This window comes from Colobus angolensis, unplaced genomic scaffold, assembly GCF_000951035.1.
Source record: "Colobus angolensis palliatus isolate OR3802 unplaced genomic scaffold, Cang.pa_1.0 Scaffold161, whole genome shotgun sequence".
Lineage (NCBI taxonomy): Eukaryota > Metazoa > Chordata > Mammalia > Primates > Cercopithecidae > Colobus > Colobus angolensis.
The window spans coordinates 8,711,447-8,726,717 of record NW_012114722.1 but is presented as its reverse complement, the minus strand read 5'-3'; positions in this window follow the sequence as shown (position 1 = coordinate 8,726,717).

The following is a 15,271-nucleotide window of genomic DNA, read 5'->3' as shown; positions in this document are numbered from 1 at the left end:
GGAGAGCGGCTTTTCTAGGAGTGGGAGGGCAATAGGCGGGGCACGGGCCTGTCGGGGGCGTTCCACAGGTGCGACCAGGTAAATCTTGGTCTCTTTGGATTGACGTCACCTGGTGCATGCCCAGTTGGTCTGCACCTTCCTGGGTCGCCGGCTGCATTTTCGCGCGCGCGGGAAATGTTGGGCGGGGAGGGGGGATGAAGAACCCGGAAGTGCACCATCTTGCCTCCGTTCATCCAAACAGGTAGATTAGCAGAAGACCATGTGTCTGAGTGACAGGCATTCATCCAAGAGCAATGCTATGACTGTTTTTATTTGGTTTATGTAACATTTGTTCTCAAAACTTTTAATATTTTATATTGCACTTTAGGAAAAATTAAAACATACCTTCTTTGCTAAAACAATGAATCATTCTAAATGAATATGTACAAATCAGAATATTACAGCTTTAAATTTTATCATTTTTTGTTTCTTAATATATTTCTATGTTTGTACACCTTCTCCATATCAATAGAAAGTCCTAGTTTACATTCAGTCCTTTATTAGTAGGTAAATTTGCTACACAAAGGCAAGAGTATGAAAAGAAAGTGTTGTCAGAGAGTGTGATAGGATGCAGGAAGTGTCAACACAAAGAGTCAAACTCTAAAATATTTTAAGAGGTTTATTCTGAGCCAAATATGACGGACCAATGGCCTGTAACACAGGCCTCAGAGGTTGTAAGAATATGTGCCCAAGGTGGTCGGGCCACAACTTTGTTTTATACATATTATGGAGACAGAAGGCATCTGTCAATGCATAAAGTCCAGAAAGGCAGAACAACTGGGAAGCAGGAGCTTCCAAGTCATAGAAGGATTCAAAGATTTTCTGATTGTGAATTGGTTGAAAGAGTTATTACCAATAGAAAGGAATGTCTGGGTTGTGATAAGTGGTTGTGGAGACCAAGGTTTTATCATGCAGATGAAGCCTCCAGGTAGGAGGCCTCAGGGAGAAGAGATTGTAAATGTTTCTTATCAAACTTAAAGAGTCTGTTCTACCAGTAATTCCAAAAGGAAGAAGGGTGTAATTAAGCATGTCCAGCTCCCCATACCCATCATGGCCTGACACTAGTTTTTCAAGCTAACTTTGGAATGCCCTTAGCCGAGAGTAGGAATTTATTCAGATGGTTAAGGGGCTTAGAATTTTATTTTTGTTTTACAGGAGATAGTGTGGAATGGTAAAGAGGACATGATTAGGTATGCAAAGATTTAATTCAGTCAGGCTCTAAGAAATGCTTTAAGAAGTATCTACCAATCTTTTCCACACTTCTTTCCACAGAGAACACCCCTCTCATTTGTATGAGAGATAACACCCACTCCCCTCACTCCTTACAACTCCCTATTCTTAAAAAATCAACTCACATGCAGATCTTATCAAATATTTCATGGAGAGGTATTTCAGGCTTAAAATAAAATGTTTCCCCTAAGCATTTGCCTCATTTATTTATTTCCTATTTGTTGATCCATATGTATTGAGAGCATTTTTCTTTCAGGCACTGTGTCAGCTATCATGGAAACAAGTAAATTTGTCTTGTGCTACAACTCAAGTGTAGACAGGGACCAGTAGGAGAATGGGGCAAAGCCTAATTACCTAGAGGAGTCAAGAAGATATTCCCAGATAAAATGAAGTTTAAGTTGGGTCTCCTGAACCAAGGAAATCCATTAGGATCTAAAGCATTCTAAAATTTGCTTAACATATTCACAATACAGAAAGTTGAGGATGGAGACATTTTTGTGTGTGGCAGAAAGTATTTGAGGACAAGGGAAGAGTTATAGCACCCCTCAAATAATAGCACAAATGTGGCCTTATATTCTGCATACTTGAAAGACGTCCCTTTCTTAAGTTATTTTAGGACACATCTTCAGGAGGCCTGCACAACAGAGTACACTGTTATCTGGCTCTGTTCCTTACCTCTCAGATAATTTAAACGTCACACAGTCAAATGAAATGAGAAAAATGCCAATGTATGTGGATGTGTTAAACCATGAGAAGATATAACATGGCTATTTGAGTTGACAGAAAAGCATAAGATAAGCTTCAAGAAAAGTTTAAAGATAGATAGAAGTGTGACAACTCAGTTCAGAAAAATATAACCTAAACTATTATATCTATGCTGTCACTTAAGGCCTAGGAACAGGACATAGGTCTTTGTTGACTATGAATTACTCCGGAAAATTATGAAAACAAAGGACTTTACTTACTCTGGAATTCTCATACAATACAGTGGGGTTCAGTTACACCTAAACCACACCAAATTTGGCAACTGTTATTAGAACTAAAAACAGAAAAGGAAAAATCTAAAAGAAGGGCATGTCAAGGAATTCAAAGGATGCTAGATTATTTTTCTGTATAAATTCAAACTTAATAAAAAAGAACAAAACAGGATTAAAGCGTACTCTTTAACCTTTGAAAGATATGATGGTTATGATGAAAATGAAGATGACATCTCCAATTTAGTGAGTGTCAGACACTAGGTTGTTCAGTTTTCATATAACATATATTACCTTTCTTTGGTCTTACCACATGAAGCAGATATAGTTTACAGATAGTAGAAACGCATTGTATAACCAGTGACAACTACATAAATATGAACCTCCTCTGTTGTATGGTAAATACAAAATGTAATAAAAGGTATTTGTTTCTAACTAAATACTATATTTTTAATGCCCTTATAAGATCTGATTTCAGGAACTGCATGTAAATTTATTCATATTTCAAATTGAAAATAAATTCACTAATATAAGGGTAATGAAATCAAATGATTTTAAATGTCTCCGATAAAATATGTCTTTAATTTTTACTTCAGTATAGATAATAAACAAATCCAGAGATGGCTCTTGTCAGTTAGCTTTTTGTCCTATTTGATTTTCCTTCCCTTGCACTTCCTGCACAGCTTTAACATGGCTCCCACAGCCATGCTTTTTCACGATGAGATGAAGTGCTGAAATTATCTCTTCTTTTTCAGTACACGAAAAATATCATTCTAGTGTACAACTTACCACCAATCCCTTATTCCCTGCAAGTTTATACTCAGGATAATCAGCTATTTTTTGACATCTCAAGTTCTAGTGAAATGAAACATTTTTGTATTGTACACGTGCACTTATAGTATATTCATTAACATGAATGTGCATTATGATATAGGACATGGGAAATAAGGCATTTGCTTGAGGAATTGGCAAATATTTTACATTTGTTCAACAAACACATTGAGAATTTACAATGTGCAAAGTATTGTGGAAGTCCTTCTTTCCTCTTCCACCAGTAAAAATGTCCAGTTGTCGCAGGCAGGAAATGAGATTGAGAAGTATAATGAAAGCATACTCTCTGTTCCTTGTCATTATAGCGCTTATCCATGAAGTTGCATGCTAGAAACAGGGAGTCAGTCTTTGTGAAAATTTTGGTAACCATTGCAGCTTTAGACAAGGCTCAAATAAAGAAAGAGTGTATAGGGTCTGGTCTCTTATCCAAAGCCAAGAAAATGGTTATTTCAAGTTTTTATTTTCAATAAGTGAAAGCATTTATTTCTGTATCAAACTACATATATGTTTTATTAGTAGAGAGTTTAATAGAATCATGAGTCTGGATAGCACATATTAGAAGGTTTGAATTTTAGTAGAATCATAATAAATAATTAATTTATAATAAGAGAGGGAAAAAAAGAACTGCAACCCCAATGACACAATTAAAATAAAAATTATTTTTAAAAAACTATGAATGCATAGTATAAAATCACAGAGTATATTTATTTAATTGATTACATATCAAAAATTGTTGCCTGTAAATATTTTATACATACATAATTTCATATAATTATATATTTATATAATTGTATTATAAATATACAAAAATATTCATATAATTATAATTACATATAATTTTTAGAACTAACTTCCTCTAAACAATAATTGAATTCAGAATAATATAATTCATGTTAATGAAATATAACATGAATTATTACATCTATAAGACAGCAGTTCAAAAGTTCAATTACCTATATATAGTACCTATATATACCTATATATACACCTATATATATAATAACTATATATACATCTATATATAATACATATATATACACCTATATATAATACCTATATATACACCTATATATAATAGCTATATATATATGCCTTAGGAAATAAAATTATTGTATTCTTTAATTAAATAATTCAACTGATAAGTTTAAATCATTGTTAATTAAGACAATATTATATACTTGAAAGTTATATTAATTTTAAGTGTTCAGTTCTAGTTTTCTTGTTCATACACTGAGACCTCTTGCACACGACCTCAGAAGATGAATATGAGAGAGTGATTGCAAATTTCTTTGAAACTTCTCCCCAGCAAAAACTGATTCAGAAAGTCCCATGAGAGAACCAAAGAAAAGCCAGAGAACACATTTTTTTCCTGATCTCTTATATTTGTTCAGAAATATAAAACAACATAAATTGAATTCCAGTTATAGGTAAAAATGAGGCCATTTCTTGAAAGATGTCTGTGATGGTTTAGACTAGCTCCAATTATATTGCCTTTCTCATTTAAAAAAATTGATCTCCTATTGGCTATAGAGAATAATTTGTCTTTTTTTTATCTGTGATCAAATGAAAATGCATACCTGGTTTCACCAGGAAGTTTAGGATATTGGTGAAAAAAACATTCTTACAAGAACTAATTGCACATGACGCTGGAATTAGAATTAATATCTGCTGAGCAATTTACAATTCACAAAGCACATCTGTATGTATTATCCTATTTGGTCTCCTAGCAAACCTATGAGGAAATACTATTCCCATTTTACAAATAAGGCTCAGAATCTCTGCCTCTTATGGCTGAACTTTTTTTTTCTACAGCAATTTGACTTACCATGTGAGAGATGCCAAATAACAGTTGTAATGCCATATATTACACATGAAATGTGTATTTCCAGAGAGTCTATGAAGCATCCAAATGCTGCTGTTATTTTTGATAGCATCTTTCATTTAAAACCCTAATTGCTGACTTCTGACAGGAACTGAATTACCTTTTAAGGCAATCACTACAAACAGAAAGCTCTTCATGTACACTATTTTCTCAAATTCTTCATTAAAATCAAAGTACCTTGCAATGAGTTTTAACCTGAGGCTCCAATATTTTAACAATGAAAAGTCTTTTATTAGCCTGGCATAGAAAAACATTGAATACATCTGCTTTGGAGGAATGAGAAGTTCTTCCTGCAAGATGAAGGTACTAACTGAAGAAGGGAACTTTGGGAACTCCAAAGCTTGTTCATTTCCTACTTTATGTTCATTTCATAAAATTGTGACATCTTTCCTACTGCTACTTTCTAGGTTAGTAGTCAAGGCCTGTGTTTTACAATAAATCATTTTAAGCCATGTTTCATATCTCTTCCTTTGCCTCAGCCACAGAATTCTGAAAAAGCAAAAGTAGAATAATCTCTTTTCAGAGGCTTCTCATTGTACAGCTGCAGTATATCCAATACTGACATTTGGGTTATAAGAATTCTCCTCAGTCTACCAATTCTAAATATACCCTAGTTTAACATACTCATTATGTCCCTTGCCAAAAGCAGTTAGCGAGAGAGTGAGAGAGATGGACGATGATATTTAAGTATATCGCATGCCTTTAAGCCTTTGTATACAATCAAAAACAATTTTAAATTAGAAAAAGCTTATTATGTCATCATCCTCTCATTTTAACTAGCAAGAAATAACTGTAATGACCACTGTGAACATGGCCCCTTATATATGTGCTAGGGTTTTCAAAAGCCTGTTTATAGACAGTAGTGGTTTTCAAAGAATTTTTTTCTCTTTTTTTTTGAGTTTTGCTCTGTCACTCAGGCTGGAGTGCAGTGGTGCGATCTCAACTCACTGCAACCTCTGCTTCCCAGGTTCAAGAGATTCTCCTGCCTCAGCCTCTCGAGTAGCTGGGATTACAGGTGCCTGCCACTACACCTGGTTAATTTCTGTATTTTTAGGAGATACAGGGTTTCACCACGTTGACCAGGCTGGTCTCGAACTCTTGACCTCAGGTGATCTGTCCACCGTGGCCTCCCAAAGTGCTGGGATTACAGATGTGAGCCACCATGCCTGGCAACTTTCACAGAATTTCTAATGACAGTACAAATGCGTTCTCACTGTGTCACTGAAGGGAATGAGAATAAAAGCTACCGTTAATATTTCCAACAAAGGTTAGAAATGGTCAGTCATTGTCAGTCACTTACTTTACTCTCATTTTCTTATGGTCAAGTTAATTTTCTTTCTTTTAAGAAAGGAGTCAAAATTATAAAGATCTTTGTTTGCTTGTATAAACAGTACTTGAATTCAATTATAATCACTATATTATTAGCATATGATTGGAATAATGGTCCTACATTTAAATAACAACTTTTGAAAATGACAGCTAAGGAGATCTGGGAAAGATGGCAGATAGGAGACAGAGCTAACATGCAGCTCCCACATGAACAAACAAAACAGCATGTGGAGACACACGATGATTTTTCACTCAAGGGACCACTGCAGAGACGTATCAGGAAAACCAAAAGAATTCAAAGATCCTTTGAAAGAAGTGGCACACCACTGCAAATTCCACAAAACAGGCAAAAAAAAAAAAAAAAAAAAAGTGAGTTCCCAAAGTGTGAGAGGGAGGAAACCTACTTCTGAATACACGTCCCCACTGGGGAATCTGAAAATCTAGGTCATGAGAAAAGGATTTAACCTTACCTAAAGATGAAATGGATATAGAGTTGAGTGAAATATAAAAGTAGAAGTAGCAGCAGGAAGTGCCTTGCCCGCATTTCCAGTCTCCAGCTTGAGCCCAGATAAGCCAGTCCTAACTCTTATCTCACAGGAACCCTTGGGGAAAGCAGACACTAGAATTAAGGAAGGGTCATGGGGCAAAGGAAGCTCCCAACTAAACCTGGCAGCAGTTTTGAGTGGACACAAATTTTCTTGATCAGGGTCCGGGGAATGAGCAGGAGTTGCTGCAGATATGAGTGAGTGCAGTAGCACAGGAGCTGCCAAGTGGGCAGGTGGGAAAGGATGAGATCCAAAAGCCATGCTTGCTGTATCAGTGGTGTAGATAACGGCTTAGGGCATGGTCTGAGTGGGGCACTGCAGAAGTGAAACTGACCTCAACAACTGCATGGGAGCTGGGTGAGGCCTCTCACTGCTGACTGTCCCCCACTCCCCTGGCAAAATATATCATACAGCAGAGGCAGCCAAGATCCCCTCTGGAACATATCCACATTGGCATGAGAGTCACCCCTTATCCTTCACAGTGGCTATGGCAAGTCCCACCCAAGGAGTGTCCAGATTCACCCAACCCGGCCTCCACCTGAAGGTATGTCCCTATATGTCTTGGTAGCTGAGCACAAAACATAGAAACTCTTGGGAGCTTTATGGCTCTGTCCATCACCTGAGAAACCAAAATACTTACCATGGCCATCTTAGGGTTGGATTAGAGTTCCCTAGTACTACCACAGCTGGTGCTCTCTTGGAAGCATCACCTCTTGGGTGGAGGCCAACCAACTCATGCCATTACAGCAACTCAGGACAAAATAATCTTGATCCCAGGATGGAGAAGACAACACCTAATTACACTATTTGCAACATCCAGGCTAACCAGAGGCCCTGAGTGTGTACAAAGGACAACTTCACTGCTAGAAGAATCAGCATTCTAGAAAGCCAGCAAACAGCAAACTGAACATATCTACAAACAAGGACTCTCACAGAGTCTACTTCACTCCCCTGCCACCTCTACCAGAGCAGACACTGGTATCTACTACTGGGAGACCTGAAGACAGATCACATTACAGGACACTTTGCAGACATCCCTCAGCACCAGCCTGGAGCCTGGTGGCCGCACTGGGTGGCTAGACCCAGAAGAGCAATAACATTCACTGCTGTTCAGCTCTTAGGAAGCCACATCCCTAGGGGAAGGAGGAGACCACCACATCAAGGAATCACCCCACGGGACAAGAGAATCTGGACAGCAAGACTTAAGTTTCAGGCCTCTCCACTGAAATAGTCTACCCAAATTAGAAGGAACCAGAAAAACAATCTAGGCAATATGACAAAACAAGGTTCTATAACACCCCCAAAAGATCACAACAGCTTGCCAGCAATGTATCCAAATCAAGAAGAAAATTTTTGAATTGCCAGATAAACAATTCAGAAGGTGGATTATTAAGCTATGCAAGGAGATACCAGAGAAAGGTGAAAACCAATTTAAAGAAATTAAAAAACAATGGAGGATTTAGATGAAAACTTCCCAAGAGAAATATATATCACAAAGAAAACACAGTAACAATTTCTGAAAATGAAAGACACACTTTAGAGAAATACAAAATGCCATTAAAAGTTCCAACAATAGACTAAAACAAACAGAAGAAAGACCTTCAGAGCTCAAAGACAAGGCTTTCAAATTAACCCAATGAGACAAAGACAAAAAAATAAGAATTTTAAAAAATAAACAAAGCCTCCAAGAAATTTGGGATTGTGTTAAATGACCAAATCTAAAAATAATTGGTGTTCCTGAGGAAGAAGAGAAATCTAACAGTTTGGAAAACTTATTTGAGGGAATAATTGAAGAAGGCTTCCTAGACTTTGCTAGAGATCTAGACATTCAAATGCAAGAAGCTCAAAGAACACCTGGGAAATTCATCACAAAAAGATGATCTTCCAGGCATGCAGTCATCAAGTTATTGAAAGTCAAAACAAATAAAAGAATCTTAAGAGCTGTGAGATAAAAACATCAGATAACCTATTAAGAAAAACCTATCAGATTAATAACAGACTTCTCAGCAGAAACCTTACAAGTCAGAAGGGATTGGGGTCCCATTTTTAACTTCCTTAAAAAAAATTGTCAGCCAACAATTTTGTATCCACCAAAACTAAGCTTCATAAATGAAGGAGAGATAAAGTCTTTTTCAGACAAACAAATGATGAGATAATTCACCACTACTAAACTAGCACTACAAGAAATGCTTAAAGGAGTTCTAAATCTTGAAACAAAACCTCAAAATACACCAAAATCGAGCCTCCTTACAGCATAAATCTCACAGGACCTATAAAACAACAACAGAATTTAAAAAAATAAAACAAGGTATTAAGGCAATAACTAACATGAGGAAAACAACAGTACCTCACATCTCAACACTAACATTGAATGTAAATGGACTAAGTGCTCCACTTAAAATATACATAATGGCAGAATGGATAAAAATTCACCAACCAAGTATCTGCTGTCTTTAAGAGACCCACCTACCACATAAGGACTCATATAAACTTAAGGTAATGGCATGGAAAAATGTATTTCTTGTGAATGGAAACTAAAAGCAACAAGGAGTAGCCATTCTTATATCAAGCAAAATAGACTTACAGCAAAAACAATAAAAAATGAAAAAGAACATCATATAATGATGAAAAGAAATAGACCAACAAGAAAATATCACAATCTTCAATAAAAATGCACCTAGCATTGAAACACCCAAATTGATAAAACAATTACTACTAGACCTAAGAAATGAGATAGATGACAACACAATAATAGTATGGGACTTCAGTACTCTACTGACAGCACTAAACAGGTCATCAAGACAGAAAGTCAAAAAAGAAACAATGGACTTAAAGTATACCCTAGAACAGATGGACTTAACAGACATTTACAGAACATTCTACCCAACAGCAGAATATAAATTGTTTCCTTCAGCACATGGAACATTCTCTAAGATAAGACATATAATTGGCCACAACACAAGTCTCAATAAATTGAAGAAAATCAAAATTATATCAAGTATCCTCTCAGACCACAGTGAAACAAAACTGGAAATTAACTCTAAAAGAAACCCTCAAAACTATACAAATACATGGAAATTAAATAATCTGCTCTTGAATGATCCTTGGGTCAATAATGAAATCAATATTGAAATTAAAAAATTATTTGACCCAAACAATAACAGTGACAGAACTTATCAAAACCTCTGGGATACAGCAAAAGTGGTGCTAAGAGGAAAGCTGATAGCATTAAATGCCTACATCAAAAAGTCTGAAAGAGTTCAAATAGATAATCTAAGGTTGCACCTCAAGGAACTAGAGAAACAAGAACAAACGAAGTCCAAGCCCAGCAGAAGAAAGAAATAACAAAGATCGGAGCAGAACTAAATGAAACTGAAACAAAAGCAATACAAAAGATAAAGGAAACAAAAAACTGGTTATCTGAAAAGATAAACAAAATGGATAGGCCATTACTGAGATTAACCAAGAAAAGAAAGGAGAAGATGCAAACAAGCTCAACTAGAAATGAATCGAGAGATATTACAACAGATACCACAGAAATACAAAACATAATTCAAGGCTACTATGAACACATTTATGTACACAAACTAGGAAATCTAGAGAAGATGGATACATTCCCGAAAATATACAATTCTGCCAGAACAAATCAGGAATAAATAGAAACTCTGAACAGACCAATAACAAGTAACAAGATTGAAATAGTAATTTTAAAATTGCCAACAAAAAAAGTCCAGGACCAGATGGATTCACAGCTGAATTCTATTAGACATTCAAAGAAGAATTGGCACCAATCTTACTATAACTATTCCAAAAGATAAAGAGGGAATCCTCCCTAAATCATTCTATGAAGTTAGTATCAGCCTAATTCTAAAACCAGGGAAGGACGTAACAGCAACTACTACTACTAATACAGACCAATATCCCTGATGCACATAGATGCAAAAATCATTAAAAAAATACTAGTGGACTGAATCTAACAGCATATCACAAAGATAATACACTTTGATCAAGAGGGTTTTCTACCAGGGATGCAGGCATGGTTTACCTTACATAAGTCAATAAATACAGTACATCACATACAGAATTTTTAAAAAAAATCATATGATCATCTCAGTAGATGCATAAAAAAGCTTTTGACAAAAATCCATCATTTCTTTATGATTAAAACTCTCAGCAAAATTGGCATAAAAGGGACATACCTCAATAAAAGTCATCTATGAAAAACTCACAGCCAACATTATACCAAATGGGAAAAAGGTAAAAACATGCCCCCTGAGAAATGGAATAAGACAAGGATGCCCATTTTTACCACTTCTATTCAACATAGGACTGGAAGTCCTAGCCAGAGCAATCAGACAAGAAGGTGAATAAACAGCATCCAGATCAGTAACAAGGAAGTCAAACTATCACTGTTTGACAGAAGATATGATTGTATACCTAGAAAACCTTAAAGACTCATCCTAAAAGCTCCTAGATCTGATCAATGAATTCAGTAAAGTTTCAGGATACAAAATCAGTGTACACAAATCAGTAGCACTGGTATACACCAAAAACGACCAAGCTAAGAATCAAATAAAGAACTCAATTCCTTTTACAAAAGCTGTAAAAATAAAATAAAATACCTATCCAAGAAGGTGAAAGACCTCTATAAGGAAAACTACAAAACCCTGTTGAAAGAAATCATTGACAACACAAACAGATTGAAACACATACCATGCTCATGAATGGGTAGAATCAATATTTTGAAAATCACCATACTGCCGAAAGCAATCTACAGATTCAGTGTAATTCCCATCAAAGTAACATTGCCATTCTTCACAGAACTAGAAACAAAATTCTAAAATTTATACATCTCTCATCTTATACAAAAATCAACCAAAGATGGATCAAAGACTTAAATCTAAGACCTGAAACTATAAAAATTCTAGAAGATTACATTGATAAATCTCTACTAGACTTTGGCTGAGGCAAAATCTTCATGACCAAAAACCCAAAAGCTAATGCAGTAAAAACAAAAACAAGTAGATGGGACCTGATGGAACTAAAAAGCTTCTGCACAGCAAAAGAAATAGTCAGCAGCAGAGTAAACAGACTCCCACAGAAGGGGATAAATATTCACAAACTATGCATCTGACAAACATCCAGAATGTACAAGGAACTTGAATCAGCAAGAAAAAAACAAACAACGAGTAACCCCATCAAAAAGTGGGCAAAGAACATGAATAGACAATTCTCAAAAGAAGATCTAAAAATCCCCAATAAATGTATTTAAAATGGTTCAACATCACTAATTATCAGGGAAATGCAAATTAAAACCACAATGGAATACCACTTTATTACTTTGAGAATGAACATAATTTAAAAATCAAAAAATAATAGATGCCGACATGGGTGTGTTGAAAAGGAAACACTTTTACACTGCTGGTGGGGATGTGAACTAATACAACCACTATGGGAAATAGAGAAAGAGTCCTTAAAGAACTAAAAATAGAACTACCATTTGATTCAGCAGTCCCACTATTTGGTATATACCCAGAGCAAAAGAGCTCATTATATGAAAAAGACATTTGCACACACATGTTTATAGAAACACAATTTGCAATTGCAAAAATACAGAAGCAGCCCAAACGCCCATCAATACACGATTGGATAAAGAAAATGTGGTATATATACACCATGGAATACTACTCAATCATAAAAAGGAATGAAATAGTGGCATTTGCAGCAACCTGGATGGAGTTAGAGACTATTACTATAAGTGAATTAACTCAGAAATGAAAACAAAATATTTTATATTCTCACTTACAAGTGGGAGCTAAGCTATGAGGGTGCAAAGGCATAAGAATAATACAATGGACTTTAGAAACTCAGGCGGAAGGGAAGTGGGGCAAGGATAAAAGACTAAACATTGGGTACACTGTACACGGCTTGGGTGAAGGATGCTCCAAAATCTCAGAAATTACCACTAAAGAACTTATCCATGTAAAAAAAAACCCACCTGCTGCCCCCAAAACTATTCAAATTACTAAAAAAGAAGAAAAGGGGAAAAAAAAGAGAAAATGACAGCTAGTTTCTCTAACCAGTAGAATTATAAGTATAATGATCAGATCAGAGATGGGGGGCCAAAAAAGTTTGCATTAATTTTTCAGTGGTCAATGCTCGGTGGAGTAAACATTCATGTAAAAGTTGGGATAACTTTCTAGTGAACAGCCTAACAAAAGATGTAAATTCCCAGTTTTTAAGCATTCTGACCTTAATGTGACAAAAGATGTTTGTTAAAATAATAGGCTAATTACCTAGTATTTTGGAGCAGGCAGATCATTGCCACATAGAATAACATAGTGAGACAATAGAATTAGCAGCCAAAAGATTTTGAAATGATTAATTGTTAAACAAAGCTCTAGACTACTCTACCACTGCTCAAAGTCTCTGAGGAGTCTGATTTATATAGGAACCTAGCAAGTGTTACTCAAATTTGAGATGAAATGGTTGCTGGAACAAAGCCCCCTCTATGTCCTCATGCTAGCTAGAACTACTTTTATAGTACTGGTACAACACTAACTGCAATACAAGTGTTTCTGTTATAAGCAATATATGCATTACTAGGAAAACATCACATCCTGCAAAATTACTCACTAGAAAGAAAAGATACTATGAGAAAAATAGGTTTGAGCTGACTACTCAAACCCTATTCAACACTGTGGAAAGCAAAAAAAAAAAAAAATTAATAAAATTATAGCACTGGTTATAAATTGGTATGTTAAACTGCTCATAAACAAAGAACTACAACACTATATATAGGACTTCATCTTGAACGAAAAATGTGAATATAGCTTGAGGGAATAGTACTGAAAACAAGACTAAAATGAACAAAAATTTGAAAGAGACATACAATAAGCACTTCTAAGACAGAACTTAAGCCTATATCGAGCTTAGAGGAAGATAGTAAAAAGAATGGACATTGTGTAAAGTACAGTATTTTTCTGTGATTTGGCACATTAGGCTGTGCTAATATATTGCAGTTAAGCTCCTGATACATGGTGCCACAAAAGGTTAATGATCTAAGAAAAATTGGGCATGAACCAACACAATTTTGACTATATGACATGCTTTAGCCAAGAAAATATGTTGGTGATAGACTTTTTAACCTGCTCTTTGTCATCACAATGATTGTGGAACAATGTCTCAACACAGAGTTGCTAAAAGGAATCCAGAAGTTCAAGCCAACACATGGAGGATGACTTCTTTGTGAAGTTGATTGAACCCAGAAAAGAATAGGTGTGAGCGCAGAATAAGTTTTGTTTGTCTTAAGCTACTGGGATTGATGTGTTTTTATTTGTTTGCTTGTTTCGTTTTACCACAGCATAACCCAGACTTTTCTAACACACACAAGGAGTTTACAGAAAATCTTGAAAATCTTTCCTAAGACAGGCAATGATTAATATTTTCAGAATAGCCTTTTTACTCTCAATGTAAGAGTGCTCTACTGTTTTGAAGATTTTCTATCTGTTTGTGACTTTACTGCTCCTAGATATGTTGGTCAACCACAGAACTCCGAGTTCATAGTAGTGTAGATTTTGTGGTATCACACAAAAGGAGATAATCTGTTCTTCTCTGGAATATCATCTCTGCTGAGGCTTTGAGGAAATGGTCAAAAGCTCAAATATAGCAACCAGAATGATGCTCAACTCTTACATCATCCATCATTCCCCTTCAATAGGGGTAATTGTGCCTTTAACAAGGAGCAACTCTTAAATTGCTCCAAGGGGCTAGAAAGAAAACTCAACTAGTGCCTATTTCTTTCATCACTCTCCTCAATTCTAGGTAAAGTTCTCATATCAGCAGCTTTTTAAGCTATGCTCAATCTGAGGACCTGTGTGTAATCGGGGAAGGAGGAGGTCACATCTCGAAGTTGTTATATTAACTAATAGGGAATTAATACTATTGACAAATTCAAATGTATTATTTACTTTGAATGTTCTCATAAATTCCTGCTTTCTCTTCACTATATAGTCACAGTTGGTTTAATATTACTCAGAGGGTGAAGGATCTAACAGCAATTAATGCCGTGTATTCATAAGGGAAGGAAATTCGATTAGACAAATTTAGCAACATATTGCTTCATTTTACAAAAAGGCCTAGTTTCCAAGTGCAATGTCTAACATCTGCTATGCCAACTCCCAAATAATTCAACATGAAAATGGCCTTCTGAAATATTTTCCTCAAAATCTAACCACCTCTACAATAAATTCAAAAAGTTTAATTTGTGCTCTCAATTTCACATAACAACATTTACTAAAAGGCTAGTAGGTGTCAGGCACTATACTGGACCTTGCAGATACAAAGTTAAAGAAGACATTGTTTCTGGCTCTCAAGAAGTAGAAAATCTAATTGTCTTTTCTCAGTCCCTTAGCACCATTTCCCTTCAAAATAATCTTTTC